Source organism: Ochotona curzoniae, unplaced genomic scaffold, assembly GCF_017591425.1.
Source record: "Ochotona curzoniae isolate NIBS_2020 unplaced genomic scaffold, NIBS_Ocur_1.0 scaffold_2453, whole genome shotgun sequence".
Lineage (NCBI taxonomy): Eukaryota > Metazoa > Chordata > Mammalia > Lagomorpha > Ochotonidae > Ochotona > Ochotona curzoniae.
The window spans coordinates 32,583,456-32,607,635 of NW_024467094.1; the positions used below are offsets into that span (position 1 = coordinate 32,583,456).

General features: G+C 45.1%; 1 protein-coding gene across 5 annotated transcripts in view; it reads right to left on the reverse strand.

Annotated features, from left to right (window-relative positions):
- The window catches only part of LOC121170050 (signal transducer and activator of transcription 3), a 61,133-nt gene extending 38,175 nt beyond the window's left edge, over positions 1-22,958 (reverse strand). For 3 of the 5 annotated variants that reach the window (XM_041000932.1, XM_041000937.1, XM_041000936.1), the window contains exon 1: positions 22,789-22,937. The gene's annotated coding sequence lies outside the window, so the exon portion shown is untranslated. Of the gene's footprint in view, positions 1-22,788 lie in introns of all 5 variants that reach the window. The other 2 variants (XM_041000933.1, XM_041000935.1) reach the window with 2 other exon arrangements.
- Positions 22,959-24,180: the final 1,222 nt, after the last annotated feature.

The window sequence follows — 24,180 nt, forward strand, 5'->3', positions numbered from 1 at the left end:
AGAGTTGGTTTAGAAGCTGTTTGAAGAACCCCGAACTTTCTTCCCAGGGCAGTGGAGAGCCTTTGAAAAGTTGTAAACCAAAGTTAAGGGTGTGGTTTACATTTCAGAAAGACCCCTTTGGGCTGCGCTGCTGAACTTGAGATTCTAAAGAGGTAGACTGGATTGAGCTTGGGGACAGCTTGAAGGGCAAAAGTGACTCAGAGGAAGGCAGGAGGAAAATAACTTGACAGGTTCCTGTTGTACTTGGGGTTTAAAGGTAGGCCCCCGGCTCATCCTGAGAAATACCACAGCATTCATTCTCACACTGAGAAAGCAATTAGCTCTGACGGCCTACAAGTTATGCTCAGGTTCGCTTCCCTAGCACATTAAGGGTGCTGCAACCCAAAATGTTGTGGTAGAAGACAGTAAAGTTGACAGAAAAAAAAAAAAAAGCATTCGTGGTTTGTACTACAGCTGATGAATAACACCCCCCGCCCCAGGTCAGGAGAAGAGTCGATGATAAAACAAAATCGGTCCGAAAGCTCAGCCAAAGTACAGCAGGGCTGGGATGGGGATGGTTGAGTGTCCTGAACTCCACTTGCCTCCCTCTGGACCGTTTTCCCCAGACTGTGCACAGAGAGTGAAACGTGCATAAACTCCAGCTTGCCACTCCCTTACTTAAAACCTTACTGATGACTTCGCATTGTTCTTAGGCTGAAAAACAAAGTCTGGAAGATGAAGGCAGCACTCCTGCAGACAACACTGCCTGGGAGCTGCTGCGAGTTATTAATCCTCTTTGCATGTGAGTTTCCCAATCTGGAAGAAGGGATCAACAAGTGGATCAGGCTTCCAGCTTTACAGCCAGAAAATCATGACTTGAGAAAATTTATCAATCTAGTTTGAAAAAAAAAAATGGGGGAGAAATTATAGCTATTATTCCTGTACAAGCAATCTTATTAGAATTTCTGAAAATGATCATGTAACTACAAACTCAGGAAGTAAAAGTTGATGGTATAAAATACATCACTTCTCTGAGGTTTTTCTGGCCAACCTGACATTTAGGCCACACGCAGAGGTGTCACTGGTTCATGGAACTTCTGAGTGCCACTTTACCAGGTGCTCTGTTGAGCCCTCACATTCATGAAACAGAGATGGGGAACTCAAATTTCCCACGGACACACAAAAAATGTGCCATTTCTAGAGCAAAGCTCCAAAACAGTAAAAGGAATGGAATTCCCAGGAGCTAGGCCAGCTTGTCTCTACTGTCATAGATGATGCTGGATGCTGTTTTGGAAGAAAAGCAGACATGTAACAAGGTAATTAAACAGGCATGCACACACATTTTACATGGTCAGGTTCAGTGGTTCTCCAGGACAGAGGGTGATTCTGCCCAGGAAGGAGTAACCAGTTTGAGCAGGGGCAACAGCAGGTACAAAGAATGCCCAAGAACACAAGACATAGGCCTTTTGGTGATACATGGCCCCCAGGCCTACTTAAGTGACAGTGAAGCAGGGCTATGCACACATTCAAAGGGACAAGGAATAGCAGATGACAAGAGGTAAAAGGCGCCCATGAAGTTCTAGAACCCCAAAAAGTGGTGGGATGATAACTGCACAGCAAAGCAAATTGAACTGTAAGTACTGGAAGGATGTCCAAGGAGCAGCATGCCACAGAATCCTACAGAGCTCAGAGCTGAAGGTGGGAGACAGCTAAAGGCAGGGACAAGTGTCTTGTCTGTAAATACAAGGACTGAAAAATCTGGATAAACTCCTCACATCAACTCATTTCCCCCTCATGTACTTATTCATTCAGAAGAGCAAAATAGTCTAGAACTAAGGTCAGGGGAGAGAAGGGTAAACAGGACAGACAAGTTTCAGCCTTAAGATGGTAGAACAAATTACCTGAGCAGATAAGAACCACTTGTAAAAACAACAGTAAAGATGACAGGATAGTGGGTGACCAGGTCAGGTAGTCACACTGCAGGTAGTCTAGGGAGGTTTCTTAGAGGAAGTAACCATTCTGAATCCCCTCCCCCCAAAAAAGGGAAATCTTTTTCTAAAAGTTTATTTTTATGTATTTGAAAGGGAAGGAGGAAAGTAGAGAAAGTGTTCAATTTTCCATTTGTTGGCTCCCTCCCCAAATGCCTGTAAATAGCCAGTACTGGGTCAGATGCAGGTCAGGAGCTGGAGGCTCCTTCTGAGTCTCCATATGACTAGCAAGAATCCCCATATTTGAGCCATTATCTGCTGCAGGCCAGGGTGCACATTAGCAGGAAGCTGGATTGCAAATGAGACAGAACTACGATCTCAGGTACTCTGTTACAGAAGGCTAGCATCCCAAGCAATGGTTTCACATGCTATACCACAATGTCTGCCCACAAACTTTTTAAAGAGAGAAATATCTAAAATACACAAAGCTCACAACAACAAGGAAAAAAAATTAAAGTTGTGCAATGTGCAAAAGCTCCGAACAGATAGCTCACCACAAAGGATACACAGATGGTAAATGAGCAGCCACAGGGAACTCAATATCCAATACCATCAGGAAACTGCATGTTGGAGTATTCAGGGCCATAAGAGAGAATCAAGTAAATTCACACCTGAAAAAAGCAGGGAGCTGGATGGGAAGTGGAGCAGCCGGGACACGGTATCCATGTGACATCCAGTGCTTACAAGGTGGGGATTTAGCCACTGAGCCATAGCACTGAGGCCAATGCACAGATAGTTTTCAGAGTTGTGTTTTGGACAAGATAAATAAAAGATAATTACGAGCTGACCAAAGGAAATGGTTAAGCAAGTAGCAGGTGGCAGGAATGCGTAGCCCAGAACTGAGAGGGCTGGAATTACACAACTGGTGGTCATCAGCGTGGTTAAAAGCTGAAGTAGTAGTCGAGATCATCTGAGGGGGTAGAAAAAAAAAAGGAAAAGTGATCCTCAGGCAGGTCCAAAGCACTTCAACACTCAAGTCTGGGCAGAGAAAATGATCAAGAAAGGAAACTTAGAAAGATCAGGAAGACTGTGCTCAATTACTTCTAAAATCACTTAAAAACACAGGCAAGATGGCAGCCGAGGAGCATCCAGTGATCACCAGCAACATTCCAGCCCATTTTCTCATCCTGCAAGATTGCATTTCTGTCATAACTCTGAACTCTAAGACAACTGTACCACAAGGCCCACACGAAGGCAATCAAGCCACACTCATGACTTTTCTGCTTAAGACTGATGCTCTAAAGGCGTCCAGGACCCCTTGGAGAGCTGTCTTCTTGTTTTTGTCCTTTAAATGGATTTTCCCAAAGAATAACTACAAAGGGGACCCTAAAAGAACAGCCTCTACAAACAGTTATTCTCTTCCGTCAAAACTTATTCCTCCACTATTCCAATCCTCCCAGAAGAAATGTTCAGATCTTCAAGAGGAATCAACATTTCCTCCAACGTACCATATGTAGGGACAGAGAGAATTCTCCGAACAGTCCATGGGTGTACTCTGGACTATAGTCAATGGCCCACGTTATCTAGACATCAGAGAGTTGAAGGTTAAAACTGTGGAAGACATATGATCACTTCCTTGTTTGCCCATGCCTGCCTCTCCACCCCCAAATGCCAGCACACCAAGCACATGGGTTTTAAAAAACATGGGCTTAAATTCTAGCAGAAAAGTGTATGCAGTTAAAAGCTTCAAGGGGGTAACCATGAAAAGAACAAATCAATCAACTACCCCAGCCATATGTTGGCAGTTGAAAACAGGGCAAACTGAGACTCTAAGATGGACTATGTCAATCAGAGGATTCTTCAGCGACCTCATCGTGCTTGGAATGGCGAGACTGGCAGCAATTCCTAACAGTGGGATTATTAAAACCACTTGAGTAAGACCCTTGGAGCATGCCCCATATCAGGGACCTGCGATGGGTGGGAGAATGACTGGGGCTTCTCCCTTTACCTCCCCGTTTACCCCAGATATAGGAAAAAAGTGTGGAAATAATAGTCTTACCCACTTTCCTGTAGCCCTTGAAACTTGTGCCCTAATTAACTATGTAGAGATTATAACAAAATTTTTAAAAATAAAAATTTTTTAATAAAAGCTTCAAGGGGGGACAGCAAATAGGTATATATGCAAAGGGGCTTCACAGCACATGTCACCAGGAAACTAGGATTAAACCACTGAGATGCCGCTACTCAGCTGTTAACATGGAGAAAACCCAAAACACAGAGATAAACAAAGGTTTGTAAGGAGAAGCAGCAAGAGGAACTCCTATTTATTGCCAGTAGCAACAGAAACTGGGCACCGGCACAGTCACGTTGCAGGCCAGCTTAGCAGTCACAATGCTGCTTAGGATACCTCACCCATATCTCAGTCCTGAGTACTCCACTTCCAGCCTCCTCTCACGTACACGTTGGGAAGCAGCAGGTGATGCCTCAAGTGTTAGGTCTCGGTGACCCACACAGGAAACTTCGATTGAGTTCTGGGCTCCTTGCTTCAGCCTGGCCCAGCCCTGGATGCTGCAAGCATTCAGGGAGTGAACCAGTACATGGATAATCCCTCTTATCTCTGGCTGTCACTTTTTTGTTTGTTTGCTAAGGATTTATTTTATTTTATTTTTTTGAACAGAAAAATTAACACAGAGGGAAGAAGAGATAGAAATCTTCCATCTGTTGATTCACTCCCCAAATGGCCACAAATACTAGAGCTAGGCTCATCCAAAAGCAGCAGCCAAAGGAGATTCTTCTGTGTTTCCCATGTGGATGGATACAGGGGCCTTCCTCTGCTGCTTTCCCAGGCCACAAGCAGGGAGCTGGATGGGAAGTGGAGCAGCCAGGATACAAATGGCACCTAAATGGAATACCAGAACTTGCAAGCAGAGTATAGTCAACTGAGCCACTGTGCCCACCTCAGCAAAGATATTTTGGATGAAACTACAGTGGCAGAAAAACACCATCTTACTTTATCAAAATCCACAAGATGTACAATAGAATACTATAAACTACAGACTGTAATTAATAATATTGGGGTAGGCATCTGACTCAGCAGTTAAGTCACTCCATGGGATGCCTGTATTCCTTATCAGAGTTCTAGGGTCCAAGTCCTGGCTATTCCCATTCCAACTTAGCTTCCTGCTAATGTGTACCCTACAGGGCAGCAGCTCAAGTGTTTGAGTTCCTGCCACCAACATGGACACCTAGACGGAATTCCTGGCTCCTGGTGTCAGGTAGGCCCAGCCCTGATTATTGTGGCTTCTGGGAACCAGTGGATGGGAGATTTCTTTCTGCCTCTGTCTCAGTCTTCTACTCTTTTTTAATCTGTCAAATTAAAACTTTTTTTTTTAAATCGCACCAATTTTGACTCATAAATTTTAACAAACATACTACACTAAAGAAGTTAATAATAGGGGCCAGTGCTTGGGTTCAATAGGCTAATCTTCCAGAACCTACAATGCCAACATCCCATATAGGTGCTGGATCATGTCCAGATGCCCCACTTCCCATCCAGCTCCCTGCTTGTGGCCTGGGAAAGCAGTCGAGGACGGCCCAAAGCTTTGGGATCCTGCACCCACGTGGGAGACCTGGAGGAGGCTCCTGACTCTGGGCTTCAATCAGCTCAGCTTCAACTGTTGCAGCCACTTGGGGAGTGAACCAATGGATAAAAGATCTTTCTCTCTGTCTCTCCTTCTCTTGGTAAATCTGCCTTTCTAATAAAAATAAATAAATTTTAAAAAACGTTTACAGGGCCTGGCGCGGTGGCGCAGTGGTTAAGTCCTCGCCTTGCACGCCCGGGATCCCATATGGGCGCCGGTTCTATCCCGGCAGCCCCGCTTCCCTTCCAGCTCCCTGCCTGTGGCCCGGGAGAGCAGTCGAGGACGGCCCAAAGCTTTGGGACCCTGCACCCGTGTAGGAGACCCGGAAGAGGCTCCTGCTTCGGATCCACCGTTGCGCTTACTTGGGGAGTGAATCATCAGACAGAAGATCTTCCTCTCTGTCTCTCCTCTCTGTATATCCGCCTTTCCAATAAAAACATAATAAAAATAAATCTTTAAAAAACGTTTACAAAAGTTAGTAACAGAAATTATGGGAAGAATTGAGAGTAAACAACCATTCTCTGTACCATTCAATTTTTCTATAAATCTAAAACTTCTCCAAAAAAAAGTTTATTAATTTAAAAATGTATTGAGTTTCAGGAAAAAGCCTTTTTTCTTTTTTAGGAAAAGGCCTTTAAGATAAAAAGGATCCATGAAGTTTAAATTACATACCAGATGGGAGATTAGCTATCCCCCAATTAGACAAGCTTTCTAAATAAGAACTTACCAAAATGGATAATATACTTGGAAAAATGAAGGATCGAAGCTTGGCTTTCAGAGAGCATCAGTCCTTGACTACCATACAGAAGGAGGTTGAGAAAATGCTCCACTAACTCATCAAGCTACAGTCTGAGAAAGTCACATGGAACAAAAAAGAATACATGCTTAGAAAACAGTGAAGATGAGACAAACGGGAGCACCCTTCCAGGGAGCAGGATGAACTCATCATTTACAGCAAGAGTGGGAACCTTATTTCTGGTCATTTGCATATTTGTAGTGTTATTCATTGTCCATGAAATCCATGAAAAATTATCAACTCAGAGTCAGGTGCCATGGCACATTGTACCTGCAGCACCACTATCCCACATGGGCGCTGGCTCATGTCCTGACTGTTCCACTTCTGGTCCAACTCCCTGCTTAAGGGCTGGGAAGGCAGTCAAGGACAGTACAGGTCCTTGGACCCTGCACCCACATGGAAGACCCAGAAGAAGCTCCTGGCTCCTGGCTTTGGATAAGCCCAACATCAGCTATTGTAACCATTTGGGAAGTAAACCAGAAAACAGAAGATCTCTCTATCTCTCCTCTCTGTAACTCTGCCTTTCAAATAAAAATAAAATAAATTTTTAAAAAATCAACTTTAGGGCCTGGTAAGATAGCCTAGAGGATAAAGTCCTCATCTTAAACACACCAGGATCCCATATGAGTACTGCCAGTCCTTATCCTGACAGCCCTGCTTCTCATCCAGCTCCTTGCTTGTAGCCTGGGAAAGCAATTAAGATGGCCCAAGGTGCTGAGACCCTGCATCCGCCTTGGGAGACTTGGAAGAAGCTCCTGGTTTCTGGCTTTGGATTGGCTCAGCTCCAGCTGTTGCAGCCACTTGGGGAGTGAATCATCAAATGGAAGATCTTCCTCTCTGTCTCTCCTTCTCTGTATATCTGACTTTCAAATAAAAATACATAAATCTTTTTAAAATGATCAATTTTTTTTAATTAGCCTGTTGTAGATTTTCTAACATTCCAGTCCTACCTAGAGTTGCTTTGGCAAGGTCAGACCAAGTGATTCACCTGATTCCTGGACATCCACAAGGATCTAACCCGGAGCATGACTGACCCAGGACCTCTGGATCGCTCTACCAGATAACTCTGAGGTGGCCGAGATGTTAAACAGGTGTTATTTTCATTTTATAGATAAGGGCAGAAATGTCAAGTAACTACATACAGATAATGGTAGGGCCAGAATAATCTGGAATCTTCAAACTCCCCAGCTAGTCACCAATCTGCTCTTCCATTTATCTCCACTCTAAGATCTCCTATCAGTAAACTTCTCTTTGCTTTTAAGTTTGTTCATGTATTTATTTGAAAAGCATAGTGAAAGAGAGGAGAGAAAGTTTTCTTTCACCCCCTGATTTACTCCTTGATTACAACTCCTTATAACACGTGGGGCTGGCCCAGGCTGTGACCAGGAGCTTGGAACTCTTATTAAGGTCTCCCGCGTGGCAGGGAGAAGCCCAGGCACTTGGCCCACCTTCCACCACCTCCCCAGACCCGCTGGCAGGAGCTGGACAAGCACCTGGGATCCCATCTGGGGGTTTGGAGCTCCCATGGAGTGGTGGTGTTGTAGGCAACAGCCAAACCCACTTTTGGCAAGTCATTGGCCCCTGGATTCTTTTTCTTTTTTAAATATAATTCAGGGGCTTGGCGCAATAGCCGAGCAGCTAAAGTCCTCACTTTGAGCACCGGGATCCCATATGTGCACAGGTTCTAATCCCGGTGCCTACACTTCTCATCCAGCTCCCTGCCTGTAGCCTGGGAAAGTAGTTGAGGATGGCCCAAGGTATTGGGAACCAGCATCCGCTTGGGAGACCCAGAAGAAGCTCCTGGCTCCTGGCTTTGGATCGGCACAGCTCCAGCCACTACGAGCACTTGGGGAGTAAGCCATCAACAGGAAGATCTTCCTCTGTCTATCCTTCTCTCTGTATATCTGCCTTTCCAATAAAAATAAATCTTTTTAAAAATTAATATATATAGGGCCCGGCACGGTGGCACAGTGGTTAAGGTCCTTGCCTTGCACGCCAGGGATCTCACATGGGTGCCGGTTCTATCCTAGCAGCCCCGCTTCCCATCCAGCTCCCTGCCTGTGGCCCGGGAAAGCAGTCGAGGACGGCCCAAAGCTTTGGGACCCTGCACCCGCGTGGGAGACCCGGAAGAGGCTCCTGGCTTCGGATTGGCATAGCATCGGCCGTTGCGCTCACTTGGGGAGTGAATCATTGGAAGGAAGATCTTCCTATCTCTCCTCTTCTCTGTATATCCACCTTTCCAATAAAGAAAATAAAAAATAAATATTTTTAAAAAAATTAATATATAGGGCCCAGCGGCATGGCCTAGCAGCTAAAGTCCTTGCCTTGAAGACACCAGCATGCCATATGGGCGCCGGTTTTAATCCCGGCAGCTCCACTTCCCATCCAGCTCCCTGCTTGTGGCATGGGAAAGCAGTCAAAGACGGCCCAAAGCTTTAGGACCCTGCACCCGTGTGGGAGACCCGTAAGAGGCTCCTGGATCCTGGCTTCAGATCGGCGCAGTACTGGCCATTACGCTCACTTGGGGAGTGAATCATCGGACGGAAGATCTTCCTCTCTGTCTCTCCTCCTCTCTGTATATCTGACTTTATAATAAAAATAAATCTTTTTTTAAAAAGCTTATAAATTAAAAAATTAATATATATATATATAATTCAGGAATTCCTATGCTAAAACTATTGTCAACAATTCTCAAACTTCGTGCTCTTGAGGATTCTCTACATTGTTTCTTTAAGATTGGAGACCTCGGGGCCAGCGCCATGGCATAACAAGCTAAACCTCAATCTACTGTGCCAGCATCCCATAAAAGCACCAGTTCAAGTCCTGGCAGCTCCATTTCTGGCCACTGCAGTCATTTGGGGAGTAAACCAATGCATGAGAGATCTCTTTCTCTCTCTCTGTAACTCTGACTTTCAAATAAAATAAATTAAAGAAGATGGGTGATCTTGGAAGAATTTTTCTTTATAAAGGTCATTTAAGAGTTCATATTTTTTAGATATTAAATAATATCTACTGATACTAGAACAAACATGTATTAGAAGCTAAAATACACAAACTTTTAAATATTCAAATAAACCTGTGTTACATATTAACATAAAATTTTTATGAAAAATAACTATCTTCCAAGACAAAAAAGTCCAGTGGAAAGAATGGTATTGTCCAAATTTTTGGAAATTTCATTAATGTCTGGCTTAATAAAAAAAAAGTCTGAGGAGTATGGCACAATGGCTCAATGGCTAAACCCTCACCTTGCAAGCACCAGAATCCTATATGGGCACTGGTTTATGTCCCTGCTTCTCTACTTCTCATCCAGCTCCCTGCTTAGGGCCTAGGAAAGCACTGGAGGATGGCCCCAAAGTCTTGGGATCCTGGACCCACATGGGTGATCTGGAAGAAGCTCCTGGCTCCTGGTTTCAGATTAATTCAGCTCTGACCATTGTGGCCACTTTGGAAATGAACTAGCAGATGGAAGATCTTTCTCTCCATCTCTCCTTCTGTCTGTAAATCTGATCTGCCTTTCCAATAAAAATAAATAAATCTTTAAAAACAAAAGTTTGTGGATCAGCATTGTAGTATAGCACATTCTTCCACTGCCTGTGATGCCAGCACCCATATGGATGCTCCACTTCCAATCCAGATCCCTGCTGACAAGCCTGGGAAAACTCACGTCAGGGAAGATGACCCAGGTACTTGAGACCCTGCACCCACATGGGAAATCTGAAAGAAGCTCCTGGCTTCAGATCCACCCAGCTCCAGCAATTGCAGCCATTTGGGGAATAATCCAGTGGATGGGAATTCTCTCAGTGTGTCTTTCTCCCTCTCTTTCTTTTTCTGTAATTCTGCCTTTCAAATAAATCAGTAAAGGGGGGGAAAAAATGTAGTTGCAGGGCCAGCGTGTGGCACAGTAGATTAAATAGCAACCTGCAATCCTCATTCTACTTCCAAATCAATTCCCTGTTAATGCACCCTGGAAAGCAACAGGCGATGGTTAATACTTGGGCCCCTGCCTCCCATGGTGGAGACCCAGATGGAGTTGCAGTTCAGCTCCAATTCTTGGGCACAGTAGACTGAAGATGCTTCTGTCTTTCCCTCTCTGTCATTCTGCCTTTCAAATAAATAGAATAAAACACAGGAAAAAAAGTTATTTGTCATATCAACAAACTTTTCATACTTCATTACATTAAGACCTGGCAGGTTACCTCGAATGAGATGTTTTGCAGGCAGTAGTCATATGAAAAACAGTTTCAGAAACACTTGACCTTTTAGGTGGACACATTTCACTCCATCGTATCAAAAACATGTTTGTTAACGTTGAAACATGGCGTCCATCTGAAGTTATCAACTTTACAGTGTGGGGAACTCAAGCTTTCTCAAACTCTAGCTCTTACTCTAACGATGAACTCGTATCCTTGGCAATGAGTATTGTCAGTTGTTTTCCCTTGAACAGACAGTTTCCTTTCATTTCTGAGAAAAATGTCTGCCCATATCCCAGTGAGTCTATCCGTCATTCTTTCCAGTAAAAATGGTGTTTCATGGAAAAACAGCCAGTCTGAGATCACAGCTCAGCGTACCAGAGCTCTGCCTTGAGCCGGCCATCACACGTCAGCATGCAGAAATGCTTAACGCACGTCTTCCTTTTCAAAAAACACAACAACAAAACACAAAAGGTTTTTAAAGGTCAAAAGGTCATGAAATTAATAATGTTTACTGTTTCCTCACAGACATCTCTAACTAAAATCAGTACTTTTTCTGTGAGTGAATGAAGTACAAAAATGCAAATACATGCATTATGAAAGCAGTTTTTCTTTCAACAATCTGCACAGGGCCTCTGGTGGTCTGTGGACCACCCTCTGAAAACTGCCACTAGAGACAACTCTGTCACCCTGGCTTTCAAATGAATAAATCCTTTTTAAAAGTAGGTATGTGGAGGGGAGGATGGGAAAATCAGTGGATAATATAATTCAAGGAAATAACAAACTTTTGCCCAGAAGTAATGTTTAAATTTATGGGGATAGAACATACAAAATTAACTGGCGGGGAAAAAAAAAAAAAAACATTTCCAAGTAGTCTGTGGATTATGGCTAAAACTAAAAAACACGGGGGATTCCAAAATGTTTATAGAAGAGACAGTGTTAGAAGCGGCTGCCTCCAACACTAGCATCTGTGTCAGAGTGCTGGTTCAAGTCCCAGCTTTTCCAATTTAGTCAAGCTCCCTGCTAAGATGCCTGGGAAAGCAATGGGCGGTGAATATGCCTCCCCAGCCGCTTATTCCTCCATTCCCCCATGTTACAGACCTGGCTATTAACTTTTCTCTTTCTCTCTCCTGCTGTTGCTCTATCTTTTTTTTTTTTTTTAAGATTTATTTATTTTTATTGGAAAGACAGATGGACAGAGAGGAGGAGAGACAGAGAGGAAGATTTTCCGCCCAATGGTTCACTCCCCATGTGGTTGCAACTGCTGGAGCTGAGCCAATCCGAAACCTCGAGCCTCTTTCCAAAGAGTCCCAAAGCTCTGAGCCGTCCTCCACTTCTTTCGCAGGCCACAAGCAGGGAGCTGCATGTAAAGTGGAGCCGCCGGGATTAGAACCGACATCCGTATGGACTCAAGGCACGTTCAAGGCGAGGACTTTAACTGCCTCACTATCGCGCCGGGCCCCTGCTCTACCTTTTAAATAAATCAATAAATCTTTCAGGAAAAAAAAAGTTTGTGGAATGTTGACATTAAACCATACGCATATTTTGGTACCAAAAAAAATTGAAATCTACATATGTTTTTCATAAAAATACATTGTCCGCGAACTTTTTAATGCCTCCTCATACGTGGTTACAGATTTACTCATTTGTGATTAAAGACAAATAGGAGGATATGTAGTGCAACAATGTTTTCTGCCTTTAGATTTTGCAAATAATCTATGCCTACTATAAGGAAACTAAGTAAAGTATGCCATCCATAGTCTAATAATACTGGCACTCCAAAGGTAGACACACAGGGTTCTCTGAGATAAAGTGACAAAAATGAAGATAGAGTTACCCATGTAATTTTGCTACTATCTGTGGAACAGAGCAACATGCTTCCTTGCATATACATACATGAAACAACTCTGGAAAAAATAAGTATCTAGCTGTCCCTGAGAAACATAGTTAAAGACAAAATTTCTACTTACTACCTTCCTTATTAATTTCAATGTTCACCCAGAAAACATTGTTTTTACACTAAAGGAAACACTTCCAGAACTGAAAGAAAAACTGATACATTCTTGCTGCAAATCTGTGGTTAACATTAGCACTGATCTTCCCCAAGAAAAGGGGAAACAGTTTAATGAAGATATTGCACGAGTTCCTCTATCTCCTATGCCTCAGTTTCATTCCCTAATACTCAGAAAATATCCTCCCTGTGTGTCAAGAGTGGTACTCTCATTGCAAACTGAGGTTAGGCATCTACAGTTAATGGGGCCCTTCTGGCCCAGGACACCTCAAATATGTCTGCAAAACAGGAATTTATTTAAAAATTGTGGGGGTTCAGTGCAATAGACTAGTGGCCAAGTCCTTGCCTTGCAACTGCCGGAATCCCATATGAGTGCTGGATCATGTCCCAGATGCTCCACTTCCCATCCAGCTCCCTCCCTGTAGCCTGGGAAAGCAGTGGAGGACAGCCCAAAGCCTTGGGACCCTGCACCCATGTGGGACACCTAGAAGAAACTCCTGGCTCCTGGCTTTGGGTTGGCTCAGCTCCAGCCATTGCAGCCACTTGGGGAGTGAACCAGCAGACGGATCTTTCTCTCTGTCTCTCCTTCTCTCTGTATATCTACCTTTCCAATAGAAATAAATGTCTTTTAAAAAAATTAATTGTGGGAAATAAGCCCAGCTTCAGGCCATCTACTCACTGAAGGATGGACTCAGACAAATGAAGGCAGCGAGAAGTGGATCTTTCATTCACAACTTTCCAAGGTGGGTGACAGGAATACCAGGGCAAAGAGCCCTTTTATCTCCAAATGAGCAGCTTCTTCTCCTGGCTGTTCAGTGGCTGAATACTTTGGGAGTGACAATCTTCCCAGACATCACCTAAGATGAGGCAAGTGATTAGGTACCAAGACCAGTCGCTAGGCAGAGGAGGGAAAGGATTGGTTGGGCTGTGGTAGAGGTCTTATACCTTATACTGGAAGGCTTGTCACAGTCCCACTTTTTTTTTTTCTTTTTTAATTGGAAAGGCAGAATTATGGAGAGAAAAGGAAGAGAAGAGAGATCTGTCATCCACTGGTTCACTCCCCAAATGACTGTAACAGAGCTGGGCCAGTTCAAAGCCGGGAATTTCTTACAGGCCACCCACACAGGTGGGGCCCAGTCATGACTGGGCCTAGGTGGGTCATGCTCTTTGAAATTAAATTATAAAGCATTTTCTTACATTAATAAACCTTTTTCCTGAGATTCACAGCAAAATTGAGAGTCCTGAAGAGTTCCCATTGAACCTTGTACCTGCTTTGTTCACAACCTCCTCAATAACAGATGTTTACAACAGTGGTGCACTTGAGAAAAAACAGGTATCTTATCGGGCCCCACGAACCTTGGAAAACTTCAGTAGTCAGGATGCTAAGACTTGCCATACGCTTTTCTCATTCACAGTTTGTTCTTATTCACACTAATGAAAAGAGGCAATTACACAGGCACTGAGAACAAGCATCGATACACAGTTTAAATTTTAGTTTATGGGCTGCCTAAGCAAGCACAATACATAGTTCCAGAATGCTGCAATCATTTCACATACCCTATGCATAAGAGAGTCATCCTTGGCCCTGGTGTGATGTCTCAACAGCTAACTGAATCTCATCTTGCATGCACCAGAATCCCACACGGGCGTCCGTCCGTTTCCCAGCTGCCCCGCTTCCCATCCAACTCCCTGCTTTTGGCCTGGGAAAGCAGTATAGGATGGGCCAAAGCTTTGATACCCTGTACCTGTATGGGAGAACCAGGGGAAGCTCCTGGCTTAGGATTGGATTGGCTCCAATTACTTCTGCCAATTGGGGAGTGAATCAGAGAACGGATCTTTGTCTCTCCTTCCATCTGTATGTCTGCCTTTCCAATAAAAATAAATAAATGAAATGAAAAAAAGTCACCCTTTTAGTGATGTTTTATTTTGACTTGTATCTCAATAAATTTGCTTTTCCCAAACATGATAATAAAAAAAACCTGATTCATCAGGAAAGTTGGTCTTGAGATTAAGAAGGGACAAATTCGAAGCCTGATGGAATGCTAATGCCACGCAATCTTGCACTCTGGTTTACAGGAGCGAGAACTACACAGCTGGCATGGGGTCTCAGGTTTTGAGGATCACCCTTGGGTAAAGGGAAAGAATGGGGGCGGCAGAACAAAGGAGAAATCCAATGCTTCCAGATTTTTGTCAGAAAAAAAAAAAGTGTGTGTGCCCAGAAGCAAAACTAAATTAACAGCAGAAAACACATATTTCAGGAAGCTTTCACTTAAGCAGGTGCTCTAACTCTCATAACAAGAGTGAGAGGTCAGGCTACCACAAAGGAATCAAATCAATCAGCAAACCCGGAAGACAGGTGGCTGGCCCTTGCCTGGGCAGGGAGGGCCTTCCTCCACTCAGTCTCACCTCCGTTGATCCAAATCAGTTTTCAGAAATGGTTTCTACAAAAATTACCCAAACAACTCCCCTCCCCTAATAATTCGTTAATCTCCTCCACCATAGGGAAGTCATTTATTTACCAGAACTTTTACTTTCTCTTTCCAGCTCTGCAGGCTTCCTCCTGCCTTATAGCCAAAAAGCAACTGAGTTGCCTCTGCTTTCCTTCCTTCTCCAGCCCATCACCAGAGAAACTGGAGTGAGCCAGAATGAGCCTTCTCAAGCGCAAGGCTACTGTGCATAAAGATCGGTTTGCAGAGGAAAGTTACTGGGCGTGGAAACAAAGCTCTTCCACCTCCATAAGGTACTTCCACGCACACTTAAATCCACACACACAGAGGTATCTAACTCAGCTGGGTGTCAGACAGCAAATCGGCTTCCAGCATCTTAGAGACCAACCACACCTGTGGGGCTCCAGGCCTAGGCTCAAGCTGTCCCATAATCTGGGTCTGACTCAAAACAGGATTCTTCCTGTTGGCGATTTCTTGAGAAGGACACTCGAGTCTAAACATTCTCTACGCCTTCAAACTGTCTGTATCCTCTATACTTTTTGTATCACGCAGAATCCCAAGGAACTGTTCAAATTTCTGAGCAGGTATCCATTTTTGTGTTGAAGGTATTTTTAAATGAATAGGATTCAATCACAGGCTCTGGAAGATGCAAAGACAATCAGCACAAGGGCGTTTGTGTGAACAGTTCACAGTCTGCCTTACCGATTCCTTTGACGCCACACTCTCCGTCTCTTCCATCACAGTGTAAATCCCCAGTCCCCATTCGTTTGGGTTTTTTTTCTCAGTAAGTTAGAATCTCCCAATTACTCTTTCTTTCCTTTGGGTCATTAATGGCTACTGTGAATCATGATTTGTCTGATTTTATCGTTAGGTTAAATCATGTTGTTTTTAATAATAGTTAATTATCGATGTTATCATCACTTAAATGTAAACTGCCTCGCTGGCACTGCCAAGTACTCTATTGTGTGTGCACTATTGTGTTGAATCTTCACAACCATTCCACTCGGGGTCCTGAGAGCAAAGCAATCTGCCCAAGGTCTCAGAAGTAGCAAATCTGGGCCCTGGGGCGATAGCCTAGTGGCTAAAGTCCTCGCATTGCACATGCCAGGATCCCATATGGGTACCAGTTCGTGTCTCAGCAGCTCCACTTCCCACCCAGCTCCCTGCTTGTGGCCTGGGAAGGCAGTGGAGGACAGCCCAGGGCCCTGCACCTGTGTGGGAGACCCGGAAGAGGCTCCAGGCTCCTAGCTTCAGATCAGCGCAGCTCCAGCCATTGCAGCCACTTGGGGAGTAAACCAGCAGAAGGAAGATCTTCCTCTTTGTCACTCTTCTCTGTACATCTGACTTCCCAATAAAAATAAATAATAAGAATAAAGAAGTAGCAGATTTGCATCCTCACAGCTCACTATTTATTTGGTCTTTATTTATTTTATTTTATTTTATTTTATATATGTTTAAGCTCACTCTTTTTAACTCCTATAGAAACTCTGGGTCATGGGACCCTCAAAGACCCTACCCAAGGTGTTTTGATTCTATAGTAAAAGATATTTAGAGAAACTTAAAATGAAAGTTTCCAAGATATGCACTTTAAAAAGCCAGAAGTCGGGTAAAAGTTCAATGATTAGTGTAATTCTTTACTCTTCTTTTTTTTAAGATTTATTTATTTATTTTTATTAGAAAGTCAGACATACAGAAAGGAGGAGAGACAGGAAGATCTTTTGTCCACTGGTTCACTCCCCAAGTACCCACAACGGTAGGAGCTGAGTCGATCCGAAGCCAAGAGCCAGGAGCCTCTTTATATTTCCAATGCAGGCCCAGGGTCCCAAAGCTTTGGGCCATCTTCTACTACTTGCCCAGACCACAAGTAGGGAGCTGGATGGGAAACAGGGCCACCAGGACATGAACTGGTGCCTGTATGGGATCTTGGCATGTGTGAGGCGAGGACTTAGCCATTAGGCTACCGCGCCAGGTCCCGCAGTTGTTTATTTTTACAGATGTAGAATCAGGGAGCAAAGTCAGATTTTCTCGTCTTGAAATTGTTTCTTAGGCTAGCAAAAGGAATCTGCGATAATAGATCCAAGAGAAATTTGTAAAACAAAAAGGCTGCACAGAATCTGTAGAAATAGACTATTATCAGGATACATAAAAACATAGCTATTATACATTTCTGCAGATTAAAAGTTCTATAAAGACACATCTTATTTTTCTGAATATCACAAAGCAATTCATTGCTTAAACTCAATGACTAGTAGAAGAGGGATAAGACCCAGGGCTCTCTGGCTTCCCTTTCCCTCAGTTTAGTTCTCCTAAATTAAGAATTTCTACTTATAGCTCCCTGAACGCACTCTGCTGTTTTAAGCCTCTGCACATGCCTGCTCCCTCAACCCTGAAGACACCTGTTTACTCCTCAACTTTGTGGGGACAATTCCTACTTATCCTGCCAAACCCTATTCCAGTATTCCCACCTGACAAAGCCTTTCTGTGCTAAAGCCTCCCTCGCACCCCTGAAGAGAAGTAATCTCTTTGATGACTCTCTGTGTGCCAGCACAATTCGAAGCATTTTCTCTCCATTCTCCTGGTGAATCTACATCCCCTTCCTCTTTCCATCTTTTCCTTCCACAGGAAGGAGGCTCAGATCTGAATTAACAAGGGGATCCCCAGAACTGAGCCCTGAAGCAGATTCCTGATACCCCTCTGCCCAAAGTCCATCACAGCGCACACCCTGGCCCGTTGATATCTCCAATTCTGTGAAAACAGAGACATACCTCATTCTCTTTGGAGCCCTCCCTGCACAGTAACTGGCTCTCAATATAGAACGTGTTTGCTGATCTGTTAAGAATTGTGATTATTCTGTGCCTGGCGGCATGGCCTAGCAGCTAAAGTCCTCGCCTTGAACGTTCCGGGATCCTGGGATCCCATATGGGCGCCGGTTCTAATCCCAGCAGCTCCACTTCCCATCCAGCCCCCTGCTTGTGCCCTGGTAAAGCAGTAGAGGACAGCCCAAAGCCTTGGGACCCTGCACCCATGTGGGAGACCCGGAAGAAGTTCCTGGATCCTGGCTTCAGATCAGCATAGCATCGGCCGTTGCGCTCACTTGGGGAGTGAATCATCAGACGGATGATCTTCCTCTTTGTCTCTCCTCCTCTCTGTATCTCTGACTTTCCAATAAAATAAATAAATCTTTTAAAAAAAAAAAAAGAATTGTGATCATTCTAACATAATGAAAGAGAAGTGACCACAACAGAAATTAGTTCTTCCATGACCATGACCATCACCGTGGTGCAGTGAGTTACACCAACATCTGCAGTGTAGGCATTCCACACGGGTGGTGGTTCAAGTCCTGGCTGTTCCACTTCCAATTCTGCTCCCTGTAGAAGATGGCCCAGGTCTGTGTGCTCCTGCACCCACATGGGAGACAAGGGGAAGTCCCTGGCTCCTGGCTCTAGGAAGCCTGTCCCAGCCCCAGCAATTATGGCTATTTAGGGAGTAAATCAACAGAGAAGACAGAGCTCTTCTGTCTGTAACTCTTTTAGGATTTATTCATTTGAAAGAAAGAAATCAATTCTTCCATATTTAAGACTGAAGATACTTTAAAGGATGGACCATCCAAGTATCCTCCAACTATCTTAAAGTCCTAGCAACAAATGTTAACACACAGCATAATCAACAGAGATTGAGGAGATGGGCAGTAATATCATTCTGCTGCATCTCACAGTCGCTGCACACCAGGATTTAGGGTGTCTCTCACTCTTTTGGTGGTCGTTATAAATGACTCAAAAATTCTGGTTGAATTTCTTAAACATGAGGTTCAAAGTTGCAAACAACAGGTTAAACCACCACTTGCAATGCCACCAACATGCCACATTAGAGAGGACATTTGAATCCCAGATATTTCACTTCCCATTCAGCTCCTGCTAATGTACCTGGAAAGGCAATGAAGATGGCCCAAATACTTGGGCCCTTGCACCATGGGAATTTGCGGCTCCTGCTTCTGAGAAAACCAATGGATGGAAGCACACTCTGTGTCTCTCTTTCACTCTGGCTTGCAAATAAATCAAAATCTTTTTTTTTTAAATATGAAAGACATAAAACATGACGGGTAGGACTGGCACAATAGCATAGCGGCCAAAGTCCTCGCCTTGTATGCACCAGGATCCCACATGGGTGCCAATTCTAATCCCGGCAGCTCCACTTCCCATCCAGCCCCCTGCTTGTGCCCTGGTAAAGCAGTAGAGGACAGCCCAAAGTCTTGGACCATGCACCCATGTGGGAGACCCAGAAGAAGTTCCTAGCTCCTGGCTTCAGATTGACTCAGCTCTGGCCGCTTCAGTCACTTAAGGAATGAATCATCCGATGGAAGATCTTCCTCTTTGTCTCTCCTCTTCTCTGTATACTTGACTTTTCAATAAAAATAAATAAATCTTTAAAAAAAATAACATGACTGGTGATCTGTAGCCAATCAAAAGCCTTTAATAAATACTTCTGCCCTTCAGCATGCCTTTTTTCACCCAAAGTTCCTAATATCAAGTTGATACCTCTCTCTGTGTGCTAGCCAAGTTGGTTAAAGCAGATACAAGTGACAACTCTCATAGGGCAGAGGATGCATATACTGTTTACTTTGTACAAATTAACCAGCACTAGACATGTAGACACATTGGAGGTACTCTATAACTAAGCACAGTACTTGGCCTCCCAGATCCTAAAATCTCCCCTTACAAAAGGATAAAACCAAAATGCCTCCATTGAGCACCCAGAGCCTTTTGTGAATAGGTGCTTCTTCTCTGCTTATCTGTGAAAATTACTAGGCTCTTGTCTGTGGTATATCCCTGTATCTCCTCAAATTTTTCACACTCATCAAATTCCACCTATTATTTCTAATCAAGTTTAAGTGCCTCCTTTGGCAAAACTTCCTAGATGACTCCAAACCTCATAACATTTCCTTCCTTTGAGGCTCTGTACCCTTCAGTGCGGCACTGCCCAGTAAAACTTCCTATGATAATGGAAACATTCTACAACACACGTTGTAAATAAATAGCAGTTAGCTTGCTGTGTGGTACAGGGCAATGCCCTCACCACCTCCTTGTTGACAATGGTATGTTGCATCAGATGTTAAAAGCATTTATGAAGTAACACCCTGCAGACTGCATATTCTATGAAAAGGACACGCCTTATTCCTCATAGCAACTTCCACTCAGTTGAAAAATGTAAATTATTTCTTGATTTGGACACATATGCTAAAAAGGTGCTGTTATCGGAATGATGATCAACACTTCAGCCCTATTTCACTGCTGAATGGCAAGAAACACAACAGCAGGAAGCAGAGAGCAACTTTTGGAAACTCAAATGACCACTGATCAGGCCACAAGGCCCTCAGCTTTAAATTCCATTTAGGTCATGACTGTCCTTCACCTAAAACTCACCTAAATAAACATTTTCACTGATGGTAAATGATGCTAACTAAGGATAGTTAATTATTTCCCAGGTCAGAATTAGCAGTCAGACAAGAAAGCAAGCCATGCCAGCCCTCTGTATACGTGGGAAGACACAGTCCCCTTGGCATCTTTCAACCTACTGGGGACATTTCACTGTTACGTTATACTGGCCCTAACAGTTCCCACACACTTAAAAACCAAGACAGAACATTTCGGCACTGTCAATCCAAACAGCACAAAACATACAAAGACCTAAGTTCCATCATTATGGTACTGACTGCCTTCAGTACGTGGTCCCCTTGGTTTCAACGAGTTAAGGGCGTATGACCCACCTTCCTCTAAAACCACTTGTGATCAAGTCAGAACTGTGGTTCTTCTCCCCACATGAATGAAATATAAAAACAAAAGATTTATGAATGTATCAATGGCTCCTTGTGGCGAGTTTGCTCACAGGTCAACTCTCCAACATTAACGCCTATTTTTTTTTTAATCCCAAATTTCTTTCTCCCATACTACTACTATACAAATAGCTAAGCAAAAATTCTGCTAGTCTGGCACATGTTGTCAGGAACTCAACATGCCGATTCAGGCAACACAGACATATTTAACACAAAATGAAATTTTTAAAAAATTGGCTGAGCCAAGTCATAATACACTCTAACTCTTACATACAAGGTATCTTGAAAAAGTTCCTGGAAAATTCATATTATGACAAAACTATAGATTTCAACTTTTCCACATCAAAACAAACTCATCTTCTAATTCATTTTCCTGTGAACTTTTTGCAACACCTCATACAAATAAAAAACTAAGATGACTGCTGTTTTGACTTATTCAAACCAATGCTCTAGCAACACAGCCAGTCAAAAAAGTCACAACAAAGAGTCAGGACTGGGAGTTCGATGCAGAGCCACTTGGGACACCTGTTTCCACTGTCAACGTGCCTTGCCCCTCCACAGCCACGCAGCTTCCTGCCAATGTGCACTCCAGGAAGCGGCACAATTCAAGCCCTTGGGTCCCTGCCACCCCTGGGGGAAGACCTGGATTGAGTTCTGTGCTCCTGGCTAGAGCCCTGACTGTTAGGAACATTTGTGGAAACAAACCAGCAGATGGAGGCTCCCCTCTGGCTTTGAAATAAAATGAAAATAAATCTTAAAATGTTTTTAAAGCTGACAACCCATAACAGAATAAATAAACCCTTTAATAACAACCAACAGGTGCAAACAATCGACATTTTTAATAAGAAAAAAAAAAAAAAACAAGCACTGTGTCAACAAACACACAACCACCTACTGGATACAACACAGCGATGTGTAAGGAACAGAAAAAGCAACCCTGGGAGGAAGGTGGGGTGGGGAGAACGGTTTGAATGTGGCCACCTTAAGAGCAACCACACCCCCCAAGCCAGGTAAGGTCTGTACACAGAGCTCTGCCAAGGCCAGTCCGTCTTTGTTTCTCTGTTCTGCATTTACCCAAGATCTTGGCTCCGGGACAGAAAACTCCCACTCTCGATTGGTTCATTCTGTCCTGTGCAATTAAGCAACACCACAATCCAGTAAATGTGATGGCTCAACGATTTATCTTCTAGCTGAGTTTACCAGGTGTTTCCCAAAGAACAATGTCAAGAAAAGAGGGGCATTTCTCGCTAGCGCCGGTTTGGTGGCTATTTTTATTTGAGGGGAGGGGGAGTTGTCTTTTTTAAATTGTATTTTTATTTTGTAAGGGCAGGTGGGCCTAACCCAGGAAAAGATAGAAGGAAATTAAGAAAGAATTCAAGTCTGTCATTTCCCTACAGGAAACTTGATTATTAAGCAATAATCCTCCCAACAACCCGGTCGTCCGTCTGGGGTGTCAGGGGCGGCGGGGGAGACTCCTACCTCCACCGGGGATCCACGGGCCCCCCAGGAGACCAGCAGCGCCTGGCGGAGGAAGTGGCTCAGCCTTCCCAGTCACCAGCCCCCCTCCGAGATCGCCGCTGGCGTGACAGGCGCTCCGGGGGCCGGAATGTCCCCAGAGCCCAGGGCGCAGGAAGTCGGGGGGTGGCGGGGACGCCCTCGCTCGTGCCTCGCTCGCCCTCGAGCCGCGGGCCGCCCCCTCGAGCTCGCGCTGCCCATCCTCCGCGTCGCCCCTTGCTGCCAAGAACGAAACTTAACTTCCAGCGCCCCCTTGTTCCCGCCCAGGCCCGCTCCTGTCATCCCGGGGAGTCGTCCCTGCACGGCGACCTGCCGCGTCTCGTCACGTCCCCCAACCCCAGCGGGTGTCGGTTCACGGCGCCCCCGCAAACGCTCCGGACGCCTCCCCGACCCCCGAGCCCCCCGGGGGCCGCGGCGGGGAGCCGGCCCCACCCTTCACCCCCTTCACCTGTTTCTCGGGCTCAGGCCCGACAGGCCGGGGCTGCGCTAGCGCCGGGGTGCGGGCGGCCGGGCTCCCTCACGCCGCCGGGTCGCTCTGCTCCAGCCGAGGAGGAGAGACGGGGCCGAGTAGGGTGCTCTTCAAGGATCCGGTTGGGGCTCCTTCCCTCGGCTGCGACGTCGGAACCCCAGACTCCCCCTCCCCGTCTACACCTCCCCAGCTCCGGAAACCGCTGAATTACAGCCCCTTCAGCCAATCCCCGCCCAGCCCTCGCCTGGCCAAGGCACTCCTTTTATGCATAATTCATGAGACAGCCAACTGGCTGAGCCACCCAGAGGCCGCGGCGCGAGGGCTGTGCAGGCGAAGCCCCGCCTACTGACCAATGAGGAGAGCCTCCGGGAGAAAGGGCGGGGTCAAGAGGAGGCTTGGGACGGCCCCGTGGTGGCTGTTCCGAGGTCCTGCGCTCCTCCCGCCGCGGCGGCAGAGGAAGAGCTGAGGCCTTGGGCACAGCGGCCCGGAGGGAGGGAGGCGAGCTGAACGGAATGGCCTGCTGAAAACTCAGCTGAGTTCCTGGCAGTGCGTGACGTCAAGACACTTTAAATGCCCCTGATACGCGGCTCCCTCCTGCCCGCTCTCCCTTTTCCCGGCCCTTGGCACCACGTGGGAGCGAGGTTGAGAGGTTCGCACCACGTGGGGCTCACCCCGTTAGTGCCCGGGTAGCCCCGGGGGTCCCGTCCTGAACTGGTTTCCTGGGGGACAGGAAGACGGACAGGGGTGACTCTTGCCTGCGCAGAACCTCGGTTTCTGCGTGAAATGGGGCACACACACCCGGAAACATGACGTGGAAATACATTAATTACTAGACTGCGTGGGAGACGCTGGTAGATTTAACCCTGCCTTCGGTCCCGTCCCTTCAAGCCTCAGACAGCGACCGCCAGCCCAGGGGCCGGGGCACTCGCTGCGGGGACTGTGTGTGCAGACCGACACTGTCTTGACATTTCTCATGCCCTGAGTAGAAATGCTTGCTGTCGTCTGCCGCTAGATTTTTCCACCTTGTCTATGCAGATATTGCCAAAGACGTTCCCTCATAGGAAATGAACACATTTTGCCTTACATAATAGGCTGAACTTTGCATAATGGAGGGATGGCTGTGTGCTTGATACCATCAGCTAAAAAAAAGCAAAAACACACACCCAAAAACCAAGGAAATATTAGCTATCAATATTTGCTTAACACAGATAAAGATAAAATTAAAAAGGCCCTCCATCTCCCCCATCCAGAAAGCCCATAATGATATCTTTTTAATTTTTTTCAGTGAAATTAAGGTAATGCATGTTCAGGGTTAGAAAACTCAATTTAGAAAATTTTAAATGAAAACTCTCAGCTCCTTGCCTCCACCTG